Source organism: Mobula birostris, chromosome 13 (assembly GCF_030028105.1).
Source record: "Mobula birostris isolate sMobBir1 chromosome 13, sMobBir1.hap1, whole genome shotgun sequence".
Lineage (NCBI taxonomy): Eukaryota > Metazoa > Chordata > Chondrichthyes > Myliobatiformes > Myliobatidae > Mobula > Mobula birostris.
In genome coordinates, this window is record NC_092382.1 from 100728868 (window position 1) to 100750098 (window position 21231).

Consider the following 21231-nt stretch of genomic DNA (forward strand, 5'->3'; position numbering starts at 1 on the left):
GTGTCCTCTGGTCCTAGACTCCCCCATTACAGAAAACATCCTCTTCATTTTCACTCCATCTGTGTCCTCTGGTCCTGGTCTCCCCCACTACACTACAGGAAACATCCTCTCCATATCCACTCTATCTGTGTCCTCTGGTCCTGGACTCCCCCATTACAGGAAACATGCTCTCCACATCCACTCTCTCTGTGTCCTCTGGTCCTTGACTCCCCCATTACAGGAAACATCTTCTCCACATCCACTCTATCTGTGTCCTCTGGTCCTAGTCTCCCGCACTATAGGAAACGTCCTCTCCATATCCACTCTATCTGTGTCCTCTGGTCCTAGACTCCCATTAAAGGAAACATCCTCTCCACATCCACTTTATCTGTGTCCCTGGTCCTAGACTACCCCACTACAGGAAACATACTCTCCATATCCACTCTATCTGTGTCCTCTGGTCCTAGTCTCCCCCGCTATAGGAAACGTACTCTCCATATCCACTCTATCTGTATCCTCTTGTCCTAGACTCCCCCCACTACAGGAAACATCCTCTCCACATCCACTCTATCTGTGTCCTCTGGTCCTAGACTCGCCCACTACAGGACACATCCTCTCCACATCCACTCTATCTGTGTCCTCTGGTCCTAGACTCCCCCACTAGAGGATACATCCTCTCCACATCCACTCTATCTGTGTCCTCTGGTCCTAGACTCCCCCACTAGAGGATACATCCTCTCCACATCCACTCTATCTGTGTCCTCTGGTCCTAGACTCCCCCCACTTCAGGAAACATCCTCTCCACATGCACTCTATCTGTGTCCTCTGTTCCTAGACTCCCATTAAAGGAAACATCCTCTCCACATCCACTTTATCTGTGTCCCTGGTCCTAGACTACCCCACTACAGGAAACATCCTCTCCACATCTACTCTATCTGTGTCCTCTGGACATAGATTACCCCCACTGCAGGAAACATCTTCTCCACATCCAGTCTATCTGTGTCCTCTGGCTTTAGACTCCCCCACTACAGGAAACATCCTCTCCACATTTGCTCTATCTGTGTCCTCTGGTCCTACACTTTCCCCACTATAGGAAACGTCTTTTCCATATCCACTCTATCTTCTGTCCTATGGTCCTAGACTCTCACACTGCAGGATACATCCTCTGCATATCCAGTCTATCTGTATCCTCTTTTCCTAGACTCCCCCCACTACAGGAAACATCCTCTCCATATCCACTCCATCTGTGTCCTCTGGTCCTAGACTCCCCCATTACACGAAACATCCTCTGCACTTCCACTCTATCTGTGTCCTCTGGTCCTAGACTCCCCACTATCGGAAGCATCCTCTCCATATCCTCTCTATCTGTGTCCTCTTGTCCTAGACTCACCCATCACAGGAAACATCCTCTCCACATCCACTCTATCTGTGTCCTCTGGTCCTAGTCTTCCCCACTATAGGAAGCGACCTCTCCATATCCACTCTATCTGTGTCCTCTGGTCCTAGACTCCCCAAATACTGGAAACATCCTCTCCACATCCACTTTATCTGTGTCCCTGGTCCAAGACTACCCCACTACAGGAAACATCCACTCCTCCATGATCCACTCTATCTGTGTCCTCTGGTCCTAGACTCCCCCATTACAGGAAACATCCTCTCCACATCCACTCTATCTCTGCCCTCATGTCCTAGACTCCCCCGCTAGAGGAAACATCCTCTCCATATCCACTCTATCTGTGTCCTCCGGTCCTAGACTCCCCCATTACAGGAAACATTGCCTCCATATCCACTCGATCTGTTTCCTCTGTTCCTAGACTCCCCATTACAGGAAACATCCTCTCCACATCCACTCTATCTGTGTCCCTGGGCCTAGACTCCCCCAACTACAGGAAACATCCACTCTATCTGTGTCTTCTGGTCCTAGACTTCACCCACTGTAGGAAACATCCTCTCCACATCCACTGTATCTGTGTCCTATGTTCCTAGACTCTACCACTACAGGAAACATCCTCTCCACATCCACTCTATCTGTGTCCTCTGGTCCTAGACTCACCCATTACAGGAAACATCCTCTGCACTTCCACTCTATCTGTGTCCTCTGGTCCTAGACTCCCCACTATCGGAAGCATCCTCTCCATATCCTCTCTATCTGTGTCCTCTGGTCCTAGACTCACCCATCACAGGAAACATCCTCTCCACATCCACTCTATCTGTGTCCTCTGGTCCTAGTCTTCCCCACTATAGGAAGCGACCTCTCCATATCCACTCTATCTGTGTCCTCTGGTCCTAGACTCCCCAAATACTGGAAACTTCCTCTCCACATCCACTTTATCTGTGTCCTGGTCCAAGACTACCCCACTACAGAAACATCCACTCCATATCCACTCTATCTGTGTCCTCTGGTCCTAGACTCCCCCATTACAGGAAACATCCTCTCCACATCCCACTCTATCTCTGCCCTCATGTCCTAGACACCCCCGCTAGAGGAAACATCCTCTCCATATCCACTCTATCTGTGTCCTCCGGTCCTAGACTCCCCCATTACAGGAAACATTGTCTCCATATCCACTCGATCTGTTTCCTCTGTTCCTAGACTCCCCCCATTACAGGAAACATCCTCTCCACATCCACTCTATCTGTGTCCCTGGGCCTAGACTCCCCCACTACAGGAAACATCCACTCTATCTGTGTCTTCTGGTCCTAGACTTCACCCACTGTAGGAAACATCCTCTCCACATCCACTGTATCTGTGTCCTATGTTCCTAGACTCTACCACTACAGGAAACATCCTCTCCACATCCACTCTATCTGTGTCCTCTGGTCCTAGACTCACCCATTACAGGAAACATCCTCTGCACTTCCACTCTATCTGTGTCCTCTGGTCCTAGACTCCCCACTATCGGAAGCATCCACTCCATATCCTCTCTATCTGTGTCCTCTGGTCCTAGACTCACCCATCACAGGAAACATCCTCTCCACATCCACTCTATCTGTGTCCTCTGGTCCTAGTCTTCCCCACTATAGGAAGCGACCTCTCAATATCCACTCTATCTGTGTCCTCTGGTCCTAGACTCCCCAAATACTGGAAACTTCCTCTCCACATCCACTTTATCTGTGTCCCTGGTCCAAGACTACCCCACTACAGGAAACATCCACTCCATATCCACTCTATCTGTGTCCTCTGGTCCTAGACTCCCCCATTACAGGAAACATCCTCTCCACATCCACTCTATCTGTGCCCTCATGTCCTAGACTCCCCCGCTAGAGGAAACATCCTCTCCATATCCACTCTATCTGTGTCCTCCGGTCCTAGACTCCCCCATTACAGGAAACATTCTCTCCATATCCACTCGATCTGTTTCCTCTGTTCCTAGACTCCCCCATTACAGGAAACATCCTCTCCACATCCACTCTATCTGTGTCCCTGGGCCTAGACTCCCCCACTACAGGAAACATCCACTCTATCTGTGTCTTCTGGTCCTTAGGACTTCACCCACTGTAGGAAACATCCTCTCCACATCCACTGTATCTGTGTCCTATCTTCCTAGACTCTACCACTACAGGAAACATCCTCTCCACATCCACTATATCTGTGTCCTCTGGTGCTAGAGCCACACACTATAGGAAACATCCTCTCCGCATTCACTCTCTCTGTGTCCTCTGGTCCGAGACCCCCCTCCCCCACACTAAAGGAAACATCCTCTCCATATCCACTCTATCTGTGTCCTCTGGTCCTAGACTCCCCCCCACTTCAGGAAACATCCTCTCCACATGCACTCTATCTGTGTCCTCTGTTCCTAGACTCCCATTAAAGGAAACATCCTCTCCACATCCACTTTATCTGTGTCCCTGGTCCTAGACTACCCCACTACAGGAAACATCCTCTCCACATCTACTCTATCTGTGTCCTCTGGACATAGATTTCCCCCACTACAGGAAACATCTTCTCCACATCCAGTCTATCTGTGTCCTCTGGCTTTAGACTCCCCCCACTACAGGAAACATCCTCTCCACATTTGCTCTATCTGTGTCCTCTGGTCCTACACTTTCCCCACTATAGGAAACGTCTTTTCCATATCCACTCTATCTTCTGTCCTATGGTCCTAGACTCTCACACTGCAGGATACATCCTCTGCATATCCAGTCTATCTGTATCCTCTTTCCTAGACTCCCCCCACTACAGGAAACATCCTCTCCATATCCACTCCATCTGTGTCCTCTGGTCCTAGACTCCCCCATTACAGGAAACATCCTCTCCACATCCACTCTATCTCTGCCCTCATGTCCTAGACTCCCCCGCTAGAGGAAACATCCTCTCCATATCCACTCTATCTGTGTCCTCCGGTCCTAGACTCCCCCATTACAGGAAACATTCTCTCCATATCCACTCGATCTGTTTCCTCTGTTCCTAGACCTCCCCCATTACAGGAAACATCCTCTCCACATCCACTCTATCTGTGTCCCTGGGCCTAGACTCCCTCACTACAGGAAACATCCACTCTATCTGTGTCTTCTGGTCCTAGACTTCACCCACTGTAGGAAACATCCTCTCCACATCCACTGTATCTGTGTCCTATGTTCCTAGACTCTACCACTACAGGGAAACATCCTCTCCACATCCACTATATCTGTGTCCTCTGGTGCTAGAGCACACACTATAGGAAACATCCTCTCCGCATTCACTCTCTCTGTGTCCTCTGGTCCGAGACCCCCCTCCCCCCACACTAAGGAAACATCCTCTCCATATCCACTCTATCTGTGTCCTCTGGTCCTAGTCTCCCCACTATAGGAAACATCCTCTCCATATCCACTCTATCTGTGTCCGCTGATCGCAGTATCCCCCAATATAGGAAACTTCCTCTTCATATACACTCTATGTGTCCTCCGGTCCTAGACTCCCCCTACTACAGGAAACATCCCCTCCACATCCACTCTATCTGTGTCCTCTGGTCCTAGACTTCCCACACTGTAGGAAACAGCCTCTCCACTTCCACTGTATCTGTGTCCTCTGGTCCCAGACTCTGCCACGACAGGAAACATCCTTTCCATATCCACTCTATCTGTGTCCTCTGGTCCTAGTCTCCCCCACTATAGGAAACATCCTCTCCATATCCACTCTATCTGTGTCCGCTGATCCCAGTCTCCCCCAATATAGGAAACTTCCTCTTCATATGCACTCTATCTGTGCCCTCTGGTCCTAGACTCCCCCTACTACAGGAAACATCCCCTCCACATCCACTCTATCTGTGTCCTCTGGTCCTAGACTTCCCACACTGTAGGAAACAGCCTCTCCACTTCCACTGTATCTGTGTCCTCTGGTCCCAGACTCTGCCACGACAGGAAACATCCTTTCCATATCCACTCTATCTGTATCCTCTGGTCCTAGACTCCCCCAGAATAGGAAACATCCTCTCCACATTCACTCTATCTGTGTCCTCTGGTCCGAGAGTCTGCCACTATAGGAAACATCCTCTCCTTATCCACTCTATCTGTGTCCTCTGGTCCTAGACTCCTCCATTACAGGAAACATCCTCTCCATATCCACTCTATCTGTGTCCTCTGGTCCTAGACTCCCCCATAACAGGAAACATCCTCTCCACATCCACTCGATCTGTGTCCTCTGGTCCTAGACTCCCCCATTGCAGGAAATATCCTCTCCAAATCCACTCTATCTTTGTCCCTGGTCCTAGGCTCCCCCACTACAGGAAACATCCACTCTATCTGTGTCTTCTGGTCCTAGACTTCACCCACTGTAGGAAACATCCTCTCCACATCCACTGTATCTGTGCCCTATGTTCCTAGACTCTACCACTACAGGAAACATCGTCTCCACATCCACTATATCTGTGTCCTCTGGTGCTAGAGCCACACACTATAGGAAACATCCTCTCCGCATTCACTCTCTCTGTGTCCTCTGGTCCGAGACCCCCCTCCCTCACACTACCGGAAACATCCTCTCCATATCCACTCTATCTGTGTCCTCTGGTCCTAGACTCACCCATCACAGGAAACATCCTCTCCACATCCACTCTATCTGTGTCCTCTGGTCCTAGTCTTCCCCACTATAGGAAGCGACCTCTCCATATCCACTCTATCTGTGTCCTCTGGTCCTAGACTCCCCAAATACTGGAAACATCCTCTCCACATCCACTTTATCTGTGTCCCTGGTCCAAGACTACCCCACTACAGGAAACATCCACTCCATATCCACTCTATCTGTGTCCTCTGGTCCTAGACTCCCCATTACAGGAAACATCCTCTCCACATCCACTCTATCTCTGCCCTCATGTCCTAGACTCCCCCGCTAGAGGAAACATCCTCTCCATATCCACTCTATCTGTGTCCTCCGGTCCTAGACTCCCCCATTACAGGAAACATTGTCTCCATATCCACTCGATCTGTTTCCTCTGTTCCTAGACTCCCCCATTACAGGAAACATCCTCTCCACATCCACTCTATCTGTGTCCCTGGGCCTAGACTCCCCCACTACAGGAAACATCCACTCTATCTGTGTCTTCTGGTCCTAGACTTCACCCACTGTAGGAAACATCCTCTCCACATCCACTCTATCTGTGCCCTCATGTCCTAGACTCCCCGCTAGAGGAAACATCCTCTCCATATCCACTCTATCTGTGTCCTCCGGTCCTAGACTCCCCCATTACAGGAAACATTCTCTCCATATCCACTCGATCTGTTTCCTCTGTTCCTAGACTCCCCCATTACAGGAAACATCCTCTCCACATCCACTCTATCTGTGTCCCTGGGCCTAGACTCCCCCACTACAGGAAACATCCACTCTATCTGTGTCTTCTGGTCCTAGACTTCACCCACTGTAGGAAACATCCTCTCCACATCCACTGTATCTGTGTCCTATCTTCCTAGACTCTACCACTACAGGAAACATCCTCTCCGCATTCACTCTCTCTGTGTCCTCTGGTCCGAGACCCCCCTCCCCCACACTAAAGGAAACATCCTCTCCATATCCACTCTATCTGTGTCCTCTGGTCCTAGACTCCCCCCACTTCAGGAAACATCCTCTCCACATGCACTCTATCTGTGTCCTCTGTTCCTAGACTCCCATTAAAGGAAACATCCTCTCCACATCCACTTTATCTGTGTCCCTGGTCCTAGACTACCCCACTACAGGAAACATCCTCTCCACATCTACTCTATCTGTGTCCTCTGGACATAGATTTCCCCCACTACAGGAAACATCTTCTCCACATCCAGTCTATCTGTGTCCTCTGGCTTTAGACTCCCCCCACTACAGGAAACATCCTCTCCACATTTGCTCTATCTGTGTCCTCTGGTCCTACACTTTCCCCACTATAGGAAACGTCTTTTCCATATCCACTCTATCTTCTGTCCTATGGTCCTAGACTCTCACACTGCAGGATACATCCTCTGCATATCCAGTCTATCTGTATCCTCTTTTCCTAGACTCCCCCCACTACAGGAAACATCCTCTCCATATCCACTCCATCTGTGTCCTCTGGTCCTAGACTCCCCCATTACAGGAAACATCCTCTCCACATCCACTCTATCTGTGTCCTCTGGTCCTAGACTCCCCCACGATCGGAAACATCCTCTCCATATCCACTCTCTCTGTGTCCTCTGGTCCTAGACTCACCCATTACAGGAAACATCCTCTGCACTTCCACTCTATCTGTGTCCTCTGGTCCTAGACTCCTCACTATCGGAAGCATCCTCTCCATATCCTCTCTATCTGTGTCCTCTGGTCCTAGACTCACCCATCACAGGAAACATCCTCTCCACATCCACTCTATCTGTGTCCTCTGGTCCTAGTCTTCCCCACTATAGGAAGCGACCTCTCCATATCCACTCTATCTGTGTCCTCTGGTCCTAGACTCCCCAAATACTGGAAACATCCTCTCCACATCCACTTTATCTGTGTCCCTGGTCCAAGACTACCCCACTACAGGAAACATCCACTCCATATCCACTCTATCTGTGTCCTCTGGTCCTAGACTCCCCCATTACAGGAAACATCCTCTCCACATCCACTCTATCTCTGCCCTCATGTCCTAGACTCCCCCGCTAGAGGAAACATCCTCTCCATATCCACTCTATCTGTGTCCTCCGGTCCTAGACTCCCCCACTACAGGAAACATCCACTCTATCTGTGTCTTCTGGTCCTAGACTTCACCCACTGTAGGAAACATCCTCTCCACATCCACTGTATCTGTGTCCTATGTTCCTAGACTCTACCACTACAGGAAACATCCTCTCCACATCCACTCTATCTGTGTCCTCTGGTCCTAGACTCACCCATTACAGGAAACATCCTCTGCACTTCCACTCTATCTGTGTCCTCTGGTCCTAGACTCCCCACTATCGGAAGCATCCTCTCCATATCCTCTCTATCTGTGTCCTCTGGTCCTAGACTCACCCATCACAGGAAACATCCTCTCCACATCCACTCTATCTGTGTCCTCTGGTCCTAGTCTTCCCCACTATAGGAAGCGACCTCTCCATATCCACTCTATCTGTGTCCTCTGGTCCTAGACTCCCCAAATACTGGAAACATCCTCTCCACATCCACTTTATCTGTGTCCCTGGTCCAAGACTACCCCACTACAGGAAACATCCACTCCATATCCACTCTATCTGTGTCCTCTGGTCCTAGACTCCCCCATTACAGGAAACATCCTCTCCACATCCACTCTATCTGTGCCCTCATGTCCTAGACTCCCCCGCTAGAGGAAACATCCTCTCCATATCCACTCTATCTGTGTCCTCCGGTCCTAGACTCCCCCATTACAGGAAACATTCTCTCCATATCCACTCGATCTGTTTCCTCTGTTCCTAGACTCCCCCATTACAGGAAACATCCTCTCCACATCCACTCTATCTGTGTCCCTGGGCCTGGACTCCCCCACTACAGGAAACATCCACTCTATCTGTGTCTTCTGGTCCTAGACTTCACCCACTGTAGGAAACATCCTCTCCACATCCACTGTATCTGTGTCCTATGTTCCTAGACTCTACCACTACAGGAAACATCGTCTCCACATCCACTATATCTGTGTCCTCTGGTGCTAGAGCCACACACTATAGGAAACATCCTCTCCGCATTCACTCTCTCTGTGTCCTCTGGTCCGAGACCCCCCTCCCCCACACTGAAGGAAACATCCTCTCCATATCCACTCTATCTGTGTCCTCTGGTCCTAGTCTCCCCCACTATAGGAAACATCCTCTCCATATCCACTCTATCTGTGTCCGCTGATCCCAGTCTCCCCCAATATAGGAAACTTCCTCTTCATATGCACTCTATCTGTGCCCTCTGGTCCTAGACTCCCCCTACTACAGGAAACATCCCCTCCACATCCACTCTATCTGTGTCCTCTGGTCCTAGACTTCCCACACTGTAGGAAACAGCCTCTCCACTTCCACTGTATCTGTGTCCTCTGGTCCCAGACTCTGCCACGACAGGAAACATCCTTTCCATATCCACTCTATCTGTATCCTCTGGTCCTAGACTCCCCCAGAATAGGAAACATCCTCTCCACATTCACTCTATCTGTGTCCTCTGGTCCGAGAGTCTGCCACTATAGGAAACATCCTCTCCTTATCCACTCTATCTGTGTCCTCTGGTCCTAGACTCCTCCATTACAGGAAACATCCTCTCCATATCCACTCTATCTGTGTCCTCTGGTCCTAGACTCCCCCATAACAGGAAACATCCTCTCCACATCCACTCGATCTGTGTCCTCTGGTCCTAGACTCCCCCATTGCAGGAAATATCCTCTCCAAATCCACTCTATCTTTGTCCCTGGTCCTAGGCTCCCCCACTACAGGAAACATCCACTCTATCTGTGTCTTCTGGTCCTAGACTTCACCCACTGTAGGAAACATCCTCTCCACATCCACTGTATCTGTGTCCTATGTTCCTAGACTCTACCACTACAGGAAACATCGTCTCCACATCCACTATATCTGTGTCCTCTGGTGCTAGAGCCACACACTATAGGAAACATCCTCTCCGCATTCACTCTCTCTGTGTCCTCTGGTCCGAGACCCCCCTCCCTCACACTACCGGAAACATCCTCTCCATATCCACTCTATCTGTGTCCCCTGGTCCTAGACTCCCCCATTACAGAAAACATCCTCTTCATTTTCACTCCATCTGTGTCCTCTGGTCCTGGTCTCCCCCACTACACTACAGGAAACATCCTCTCCATATCCACTCTATCTGTGTCCTCTGGTCCTGGACTCCCCCATGACAGGAAACATGCTCTCCACATCCACTCTCTCTGTGTCCTCTGGTCCTTGACTCCCCCATTACAGGAAACATCTTCTCCACATCCACTCTATCTGTGTCCTCTGGTCCTAGTCTCCCGCACTATAGGAAACGTCCTCTCCATATCCACTCTATCTGTGTCCTCTGGTCCTAGACTCCTATTAAAGGAAACATCCTCTCCACATCCACTTTATCTGTGTCCCTGGTCCTAGACTACCCCACTACAGGAAACATCCTCTCCATATCCACTCTATCTGTGTCCTCTGGTCCTAGTCTCCCCCGCTATAGGAAACGTACTCTCCACATCCACTCTATCTGTGTCCTCTGGTCCTAGACTCGCCCACTACAGGACACATCCTCTCCACATCCACTCTATCTGTGTCCTCTGGTCCTAGACTCCCCCACTAGAGGATACATCCTCTCCACATCCACTCTATCTGTGTCCTCTGGTCCTAGACTCCCCCACTAGAGGATACATCCTCTCCACATCCACTCTATCTGTGTCCTCTGGTCCTAGACTCCCCCCACTTCAGGAAACATCCTCTCCACATGCACTCTATCTGTGTCCTCTGTTCCTAGACTCCCATTAAAGGAAACATCCTCTCCACATCCACTTTATCTGTGTCCCTGGTCCTAGACTACCCCACTACAGGAAACATCCTCTCCACATCTACTCTATCTGTGTCCTCTGGACATAGATTTCCCCCACTACAGGAAACATCTTCTCCACATCCAGTCTATCTGTGTCCTCTGGCTTTAGACTCCCCCCACTACAGGAAACATCCTCTCCACATTTGCTCTATCTGTGTCCTCTGGTCCTACACTTTCCCCACTATAGGAAACGTCTTTTCCATATCCACTCTATCTTCTGTCCTATGGTCCTAGACTCTCACACTGCAGCATACATCCTCTGCATATCCAGTCTATCTGTATCCTCTTTTCCTAGACTCCCCCCACTACAGGAAACATCCTCTCCACATTCACTCTATCTGTGTCCTCTTGTCCTAGACTCTACCACTACAGGAAACATCCTCTCCACATCCACTCTATCTGTGTCCTCTGGTTCTGGACCCCCCCACTACAGGAAACATCCTCTCCATATCCACTTTAACTGTGTCCTCTGGTCCTAGACTCCCCCCAGTACAGGAAATATCTTCTCCTCACCCACTCTATCTGTGTCTTCTGGTCCTAGACTCCCCCCACTTCAGGAAACATCCTCTCCACATGCACTCTATCTGTGTCCTCTGGTCCTAGACTCCCCTACTACAGGAAACATGCTCTCCACATCCACTCTCTCTGTGTCCTCTGGTCCTTGACTCCCCCATTACAGGAAACATCTTCTCCACATCCACTCTATCTGTGTCCTCTGGTCCTAGTCTCCCGCACTATAGGAAACGTCCTCTCCATATCCACTCTATCTGTGTCCTCTGGTCCTAGACTCCCATTAAAGGAAACATCCTCTCCACATCCACTTTATCTGTGTCCCTGGTCCTGGACTACCCCACTACAGGAAACATCCTCTCCATATCCACTCTATCTGTGTCCTCTGGTCATAGACTCCCCCCACTACAGGAAACATCTTCTCCACATCCAGTCTATCTGTGTCCTCTGGTCCGAGACTTCCCCCACTACAGGAAACATTCTCTCGACATCCAGTCTATCTGTGTCCTCTGGTCCTAGACTCCCCCCACTACAGGAAACATCCTCTCCACATCCACTCTATCTGTGTCCTCTGGTCCTACACTTTCCCCACTATAGGAAACATCTTTTCCATATCCACTCTATCTTCTGTCCTATGGTCCTAGACTCTCCCACTACAGGAAACATCCTCTCCACATCCACTCTATCTGTGTCCTCTGGTCCTAGACTCCCCTACTATAGGAAATATCCCCTGGAGACTTTTTTTTTTTTTTTGCAAATTGCCCCGGCCTATGCCTCTGGTAGCTCCTTGTATTTGCAGGTCTCCCTCTGAGCAATTGCTCCCCCATCAGCCCCACCTCGGGTCGCAATGAAATCTCTCTGGCCTCTCACTTTAAATCTGCACCCTCCGGTTCTTGATTCTCCAATCCCGATGGGGTGGGGGTGTGGGTTGGAGATGGGTGTGTGTGTGTGTGTGGGGGGGGGGAACATTGCGTGTATTCAACGGTTTCACGCTTCCATTAAATATCGGCGAATGCATGCGGTATGCATCCTGAAATTCTTGCTCGCAACAGACATCCACGAAACACAATTAGAGCCTGAAGGAATGGGTGACAGAAAACGGTCGAAGCCCAAGGTATTCCCGCTATTTGTACCCCGCCCCCGCCCCCAGAGGCGCTATAAACCTCTGCAAGGCCATCCTTCTTTCTCCGACGCTGCGGTAGGATGAGGCGGCCTCCCCACAACTGCGTAATAAGAGGGCATCCTTATCCACCGCCATACGGCTCTGTAATGAATTATCCTGCAGCCGAGGAATTGACGACACCCCCCCCCCCCGTTAGACTGTGTGAAGTAACTTACGATTTGTTCTTTCTTACTTCACTTCCAATATTTATATATGTAAGGGTTTCTTCTTTTAAGGTTAATAAAATGGCTTCTCTGTGCTGTTAACTGCTGAGACAGTGGTTCTCTGTCGCAGCATGTTTGGGTTATGATCAGTCATAACAGGACCTGTCTTCGTTTTCTAACCAATCGTGATAGATGTTATTCTTTCTGTCTGTGTGAAAGCCGTCAGTTTTGCGCGGGCTTCGGGGGAGAAGGCGCGAGGAGGATGAAGAGAGAAGAGGTGGGCTGAGGAGACGGTTGCCGGACCCGCCGGTCCCGGGCTCGGGGCGGGAGCCCAGGGGTCGATAACGAGCGAAGGAGGATCAGCGAAAGGGAATCCGTGAGCTCCAACGTTTGTGCACTGGACATGTTTATGAGATTATTGGCGCCTTTTATTTGTTTTCCTTTTCTTTTGTTTCTCTACTAACCTCATACTTAAATATAAAATCTTAATCGTTTAAACGCACATTGTGGACTGAACGTTATTTCGGGGTACTGATGTTACACAGGGGACACAACACGTAGCATCCACCCAAACTTGATTACCCAGTTTGGCGGGGCCAAAGGCTGCTCTCCCCAGTCGGACCCCAGCTGACCGAGCCTGAGGCTTACCGGGGCGGGGGTACATCCAGGGGTGCACATGTAATGCTACTGCGACTGTAATTTCCTTCGGGATCAATAAAGTATATATCTATCTATCTGTCAGTCTATCCATCTATCTCTCTATCTGTTTGCCTGTGTATCTATCTTTCTATCTATCTATCAATCAATCTATCCATCTATCTATCCATCTATATATCTGTCTGTCTCTGTCCATCTATCTGTCTATGTATTTAGCTATCTACCTCTCTCTACCCATCTCTTTCTCTATCTATCTATCTGCATATCTGTCTACGAGGGCTGATTGATAAGTTCGTGGCCTAAAGTAGGCGGAGTCAATTGTAGAAAACCTAGCACATTCATTTTTTTTTAAACATAGTCACCTCCTACATCTACGCACTTAGTCCAGCGGTCCTGGAGTACACGGATCCAATCTTTGCAGAAGCCGGCGTCTTGGACCTCCAGAAAGTGGTCGACAGCAGGGGTGATTGATAGGTTCGTGGCCTAAAGTAGAATGTGATGAAGAGAAACTTCAAACTTTCTGCATGTTCATTCAAAGAGTTGAACTGCATGTGCATGCAACGAGAGCTGTATAACTCATCCCCTTCTACCTCAGGCCACGAACCTATCAATCACCCCTCGTATGTATGTACGTATCTATCTATCTATCTAGCTATCTCTTTCGTTCTGTATCTCTCTCTCTGTCTATCTATCTATCTGTTTGTTTTTCCTTCTATCTATCTCTCTGCTTATCTATCTATCTATCTGTCTATCTATCTCTTTAGCTACCTCTCCCTGTATCGCTGTCTCCGTCTATCTATATGTTTTTCTATCTATCTATCTATCTATCTATCTATCTATCTATCTATCTATCTATCTATCTATCTATCTATCTTTCTATCTATCTATCTATCTGTCTATCTTTCTATCTATCTATCTATCTATCTATCTATCTATCTATCTATCTATCTCTCTATCTATCTTTCTATCTATCTATCTATCTGTCTATCTATCTAACTTTCAATCGATCTGTCTATCTGTCTATCTATCTATATATCTATTTATCTATCTATCTCTCTGCCTATCTATTTATCTGACCATCTATCTATCTGCTTATTTAGCTATCGATCTATCTATTTAACTATCTCTCTCTCTATCTCTGTCCGTCTGTCTGTCTATCTATTTATCTATCTATCTGTCTATCTATCTATCTCTCTACTTATCTATCTATCTATCTATCTATCTAACGATCTCCTTGCTAATATATCTATCTATCTGTCTATTTCTCTCTATCTGTCTATCGATCCATATATCTGTCTCTCTCTTTCCATCTCTCTCTCTCTCTCTCTCTCTCTCTCTCTCTCTCTCTCTCTCTCTTTCCATCTCTCTCTCTCTCTCTCTCTCTCTCTCTCTCTCTCTCTCTCTCTGTCCATCTGTGAACTTGTAACGCGACTGCGACTCTGCAATTCCCCCCCGGGATCGATGAAGTGCCTGTCTATCTCGACCTCGTAATCTGTCCCGTTAGGGTCTCGCACCTTCTCGCTTGCCCGCCCTTGCACGTTGTCTATAACTGTGACACTTTAATCCGCGTTTTCCCCTCTTTCTACCCCAAGTGCTTTGGGGGTGGGGGGGGGGAAGATTGTATTTATTTATTTATTTATGGTTATTTGATTTATTGCATGCAAGGGAGTAAAAATCTTTATGTTGCGTATAAGCAACATAAGGGGAAATGTGGCAGGCTGTCCCAGGACTGTGTACACAATTGTTTTGTATAGATACAGTCAGATATGCAGACAGATTAATGTGCATTGATGGCCTGGTGGAAGAAGCTGTCCCGGAGCCTGAATGCTGCGGCACCGTTTGCCAGACGGTAGCAGCGGGAACAGTTTGTGGTTGGGGCGGCCGGAGTCCCCGATGGCCCTCTCCCCACCCCCGGGCCCTTTCGACGCACCTGCCGGCCGTAAAATGCCCTGCGCTGCGCGGACAGAACGGGAAACGAGAGCGGGCCCGCGGCCGAGGGGCTTGGGTCGTTTTCGCGGGAGGCTGAGGCGAGACCTGCTGGAGGTTTGATACTAGGGAAGGATAGAGTGGGCAGCCGGCAATTTTCTCCCCCCCGCCACGGGGTGAAAATTTCTAATGCCAGCGGGCAGGTGTTGGATGCGAGAGGGGTTAAGTTCAAAGGGCAAGTGTCCTTTACACACAGGAGGCGGCGGGTGCCGGGGGTGGTGGTGGAGGAAGAGACGAGAGGGGCGTTTAAGAGGCTCCGAACCAGATTACAAGGAAGTGCAGGGAGCGGGGTGACGATTCGGGGTAGGAAAGATGGCCAGTATAGATCTTGCGGGCCGAAGAGCCGCGATGCGCTCGACGAGAGCCCTCCTGCAGACGAGGGAGACGTCTGCGATCGCCAGTTAGGGGGATCGCAGCGGGAAGGTGCGGCCAAAGGTCGATATCAGAGGCAGGCGCCCAAGTTCCCGGAGAAACAGCGTCACAGACATCAGAGGCAGAACATTCACCAGAGAGAGAGAAACAAAGAAACATCATTTGCGCAATTACACACAACCCGGGCTGGGCCGGCCCGTTCAGGGACCGGGCAGCCGCTGTCCCTTGGGTCTTCGGGCTTCCGTACCTCCTGCCCGATTGGATACGGGGGTGGGCGGGGGGGTGAGACGGTGCGGACCGGATGGGGGTGGGGGAGGGGGCGACTTTGGTGATGGACTTCCCGAGTCAGCGACTTCCTGTGGACAGGACCGACGGTGGGAAGTGGCGGGCGGGGGGGGGGGCGGGTTGGCGGGAGGGTGTACGCGGGATGCATCGGGCTGGGTCCGCCCCGCCACATCTCGGCGGCTTCGGACGTTCCCGGACCAAAAAGCGATACCTCTGGCCCCGGCTGACTAAGATTCGCATCGCAGCCGGTCCCCTCTGCCAGCGGATCCCTCTAAACCTTTCCTGTCCATGTCCCTGTCTGATTGTAGTTAATGTATCCGCCTCCACCACTTCCTCTGCCAGCTCTTTCCACAGACGGACCACCCTCTGGGTGAAAAAGTTGTCCCCCGAGTCCCTCTTAAACCCTCTTACGTTCCTGTGCACTCAATTTGCCGAACCGGACCGTGAGACACTTCCAACAACGGGACGGGTGTAAATGTTCGTCACAGGGTGCAGTAACACTCCGGACCTCCCTGACCTCCTAATGCGCTATTCTGTGTGTCTGTACCCGCGTTAACAGACCTCCCATCAGTGTAAATTGGACCCCCGCCCTTCCCCTTCCTGAAGCGAACGATCAGCTCGACAATTTTTTCACCCAGATCGAGCGGGCGGGAGGCTGCTGTTGTTGATGCCGCCGAGGGGCCACTCGGCCAGGTGTTCATGGCCGCCTCCTCACGCTGACTCATCCCTGCCTCCCACCCTCCCCCCCCCCCCCACGTCGTGTTGATCGAGACCGCTCCCCCCTCCCTCCCGCAACCACACAGTGTGTTTCTGTGGCGCGGCGACCTAGTTTGCGAGCGAGTCGGCGGAAGCGCGCAAGGCGCGATCTCGGCTCCCAGTTTCCGGCCCCGCGCACCTGCTCGGTGTTCGCGACACACGCTTGTTTTCGCTCTCCGAGGCCAGAATTTCCATCCACGCTGTTCGGCGGATGAAAGAGATAACTGAATATTGAATTGAAAACAAACGCAGACACAGACAGACAAGAACACACACACACACACACACACGCACACATAACAGTGACAATGGCAAACCGATTTACTAATTTCGACTGTTAAGTTTGGGACATTTTTAGCAGTCGATTGCAGATGTAATTTTATTCAGATACTTGATAAGTGTTCCGTTTTGGGAAGACAAACCAGAGTCAGCCTTTCAAAACGAAAGCAGGGACCCTGGGGAGTGTTGTAGAACAGTGGGACCCAGCGGTGCAGGGACACGGTTCCCTGAAAGTGGAGTCAGAGGCAGACAGAGACCCTGGCGAGTGTTGTAGAACAGAGGGACCCCGGGGGGTGTTGTAGAACAGAGGGGCCCAGCGGTGCAGGGACACGGTTCCCTGAAAGTGGAGTCACAGGTAGACAGGGACCCTGGGGAGTGTTGTGGAACAGGGGACCGCAGGGTTACAGGGACACGGTTTACTGACAGTGGTCAAAGGTAGACAGGGGCTGTGGGGAGTGTTGTAGAACAGAGGGACCCAGGGGTACAGGTACACGGTTACCTGAAAGAGTCACGGGTAGACAGGGACCCCGGGGAGAGTTATAGAACAGAGGGACCCAGGGGTACAGGGACACGGTTCCCTGAAAGTGGAGTCACAGCTAGACAGGGACCCTGGGGAGTGTTGTGGAACAGAGGACCGCAGGGTTACAGGGACACGGTTTCCTGACAGTGGTCAAAGGTAGACAGGGCCTGTGGGGAGTGTTGTACAACAGAGGGACCCAGGGGTACAGGTACACGGTTACCTGAAAGAGTCACGGGTAGACAGGGATCCCGGGGAGAGTTATAGAACAGAGGGACCCAGGGGTACAGGGACACGGTTCCCTGAAAGTGGAGTCACCAGTAGACGGGGACCTGGGGGAGTGTTGTAGAACAGAGGGACCCAGGGGTACCGGAACGCGGTTCCCTGACAGTGGTCAAAGGTAGACAGGGCTCCTGGGAAGTGTTGTAGAACAGAGGGATCCAGGGGTGCAGGGACACGGTCCCCTGAAAGTGGTGTCACAGGTAGACAGGGACTCTGGGGAGTGTTGTAGAACAGAGGGACACAGGGGTACAGGTACACGGTTACTGAAAGAGTCACGGGTAGACAGGGCCCCGGGGAGTGTTACAGAACAGAGGGACCCAGGGGTACAGGCACACGGTTCCCTGAAAGTGGAGTCACAGGTAGACGGGGACCCCGGGGAGTGTTGTAGAACAGGGGGACCCAGGGGTGCAGGGAGACGGTTCTCTGAAAGTGGAGTCACGGGTAGACGGGGACCCTGGAGAGTGTTGTAGAACAGAGGGACCCAGGGGTGCAGGGACACGGTCCCCTGAAAGTGGTGTCACAGGTAGACGGGGTCCTTGGGGATGCTGTGGAACAGCAGGACCCAGGGGTACAGGGACACGGTTTCCTGACAGTGGTCAAAGGTAGACAGGGGCTATGGGGAGTGTTGTAGAACAGAGGGACCCAGGGGTACAGGTACACGGTTACCTGAAAGAGTCACGGGTAGACAGGGACCCTGGGGAGAGTTACAGAACAGAGGGACCCAGGGGTAGAGGGACACGGGTCCCTGAAAGTGGAGTCACCGGTAGACGGGGACCCTGGGGAGTGTTGTAGACCAGAGGGACCCAGGGGTACCGGGACGCCGTTCCCTGACAGTAGTCAAAGGTAGACAAAGCCCCTGGGGAGTGTTGTGGAACAGAGGGACCCAGGGGTGCAGGGACACGGTTCCCTGAAAGTGGAATCACAGGTAGACGGGGACCCCGGGGAGTGTTGTAGAAGAGAGGGACCCAGGGGTACAGGGACACGGTTCCCTGAAAGTGGTGTCACGGGTAGACGGGGCCCCTGGGGAGTGTTGTAGAACAGAGGGACCCAGGGGTGCAGGGACACGGTTCCGCGAAAGTGGTGTCACGGGTAGACAGGGACCCTGGGGAGCGCTGTGGAACAGTGGCATATGGGGTTACAGGGACACGGTTTCCTGACAGTGGAGTCACAGGTAGACGGGAACCTTGGGGAGTGTTGTAGAACAGAGGGAACCAGAGGTATAGGGGCACGGTTCCCTGAAATGTGAGTCACAGGTAGACGGGGACCCCGGGGATTGTTGTAGAACAGGGGGACCCAGGGGTGCAGGGAGACGGTTCCCTGAATGTGGAGTCACGGGTAAACGGGGACCCTGGGGAGTGTTGTAGAACAGAGGAACCCACGGGTACGGGGACACGGTTCCCTGAAAGTGATGTCACAGGTAGACTGGGACCCTGGAGAGTGTTGTAGAACAGAGGGACCCAGGGGTGCAGGGACACGGTCCCCTGAAAGTGGTGTCACAGCTAGACGGGGTCCCTGGGGATGCTGTGGAACAGCGGGACCCTGGGGTACAGGGACACGGTTTCCTGACAGTGGTCAAAGGTAGATAGGGCCTGTGGGGAGTGTTGTAGAACAGAGGGACCCAGGGGTACAGGTACAAGGTTCCCTGAAAGTGAGTCACAGTAGACTGGGATCCCGGAGAGTGTTGTAGAACAGAGAGAGACAGGGGTACAGGGAGACATTTCCCTGAAAGTGAAGTCACAGGTCGACAGGGACCCTGGGGAGTGTGGTGGAACAGAGAGTCCCAGGGGTATAGAAACACAGTTACCTGAAAGTGGAGTCACAGGTACACAGGGACCCTGGAGAGTGTTGTAGAACAGAGGGACCCAGGGGTACAGGGACACTTTTCCCTGAAAGTGGAGTCACGGGTAGACAGGGTCCTGGGGAGTGTTGTAGGATAGAGGGACCCAGGGGTACGGGGAGACAGTTCCCTGAAAGTGAAGTCACAGGTCGACAGGGACCCTGGGAAGTGTGGTGAAACAGAGAGTCCCAGGGGTATAGAAACACAGTTCCCTGAAAGTGGAGTCACAGGTACACAGGGACCCTGGGAAGTGTTGTAGAACAGAGGGACCCAGGGGTACAGGGACACTTTTCCCTGTAAGTGGAGTCACGGGCATACAGGGACCCTGGGGAGTGCTGTAGGACAGAGGGACCCAGGGGTACAGGGACACGGTGCCCTGAAAGTGGAGTCACAGGTAGACAGGACGGTGAAGAAGGCGTTTGACACGTATGAACAGCTGGTGCAGAACACAATTCCTGGTTAGTCAGGCAGTCGGGGATCTATTCAATTCGTTGCCGTGGCTATATTTAAGACAAGATTGGTAGATTCTTGAATGGATACGAGGAGAACCCAAGAGATGGAAGCTGAGAGAGAAAATGGATCAGCCACGATAACATGGCGGAGCAGGCTCGATGGGATAATTCTGTTCCGATTTCTTATGGGCTTATGGCTATGCGACTCCTGACGCCGGGCAGCCAGTCACTGCAGAGTATTGATAATGGGAGGTGAGAGGGGGGAAAACTTTCTTATAAAGACACTGCCCCGAGGAGGGCCACTTCTGTCGATAAAATTGCCAAGGAGGACCATGGTCCTGGGAAGACCATGATGGCCCAACCTCATATGACACGGAGCGGAATGATGATGTCATACGTCACAGCACGTAACGATGACGTCACACGACACGGCGCATAATGTGTTGGAAAGACAGGGCTGAGCTTGGAAGGGCGCAGAGGGAGATTTACCAGGATCTTTCCGGGATTGGAGAGGTTGATCGGGATCAATATAGAACACAGAACGGAAAGCACATTGCAGGCGTTTTGGATGTGTGGATCTCGATTTCTAACAGCAGTAGAACGGCTTGTCTTGCTGAAGGAGATAGTGGGGGGTGGAGGGGGTCGTGTTAGACTATGAGGAGAGATAGAGTGGCCTGGGACTGTACTCGCTGCAATTCAGATGGATGGAAGGAAATCTTATAGACAATAGACAATAGGTGCAGGAGCAGGCCGTACAGCCCATCGAGCCAGCACCGCCATTCACTGTGATCATGGCTGAACATCCACAATCAGTACTCCGTTCCTGCCTTATCCCCCATAACCTTTGATTCCACTATCTTTAAGAGCTCTATCCATCACTTTCTTGAAAGCATCCAGAGACTTGGCCTCCACTGCCTTCTGGGTCAGAGCATTCCATATATCCACCACTCTCTGGGCGGAAAAGTTTTTCCTCAGCTCCGTTCTAAGTGGCCTACCCCTTATTCTTAAACCGTGGCCTCTGGTTCTGGACTCAGCCATCAGCGGGAACATGCTTCCTGCCTCTAGCGTGTCCAATCCCTTA

General features: G+C 51.2%; 1 long non-coding RNA gene across 3 annotated transcripts in view; it reads right to left on the reverse strand.

Annotated features, from left to right (window-relative positions):
• Window positions 1-16750, reverse strand: part of LOC140207767 (uncharacterized) — a 73436-nt gene extending 56686 nt beyond the window's left edge. The window contains exons 1-2 of one of the 3 annotated variants that reach the window (XR_011888651.1): window positions 16662-16750; window positions 13764-13867 (exon numbers count right to left, since the gene is read on the reverse strand). This is a non-coding gene — a long non-coding RNA (uncharacterized lncRNA). Of the gene's footprint in view, window positions 1-13746; window positions 13868-16438; window positions 16551-16661 lie in introns of those variants that run through there. The other 2 variants (XR_011888650.1, XR_011888652.1) reach the window with 2 other exon arrangements.
• Window positions 16751-21231: the final 4481 nt, after the last annotated feature.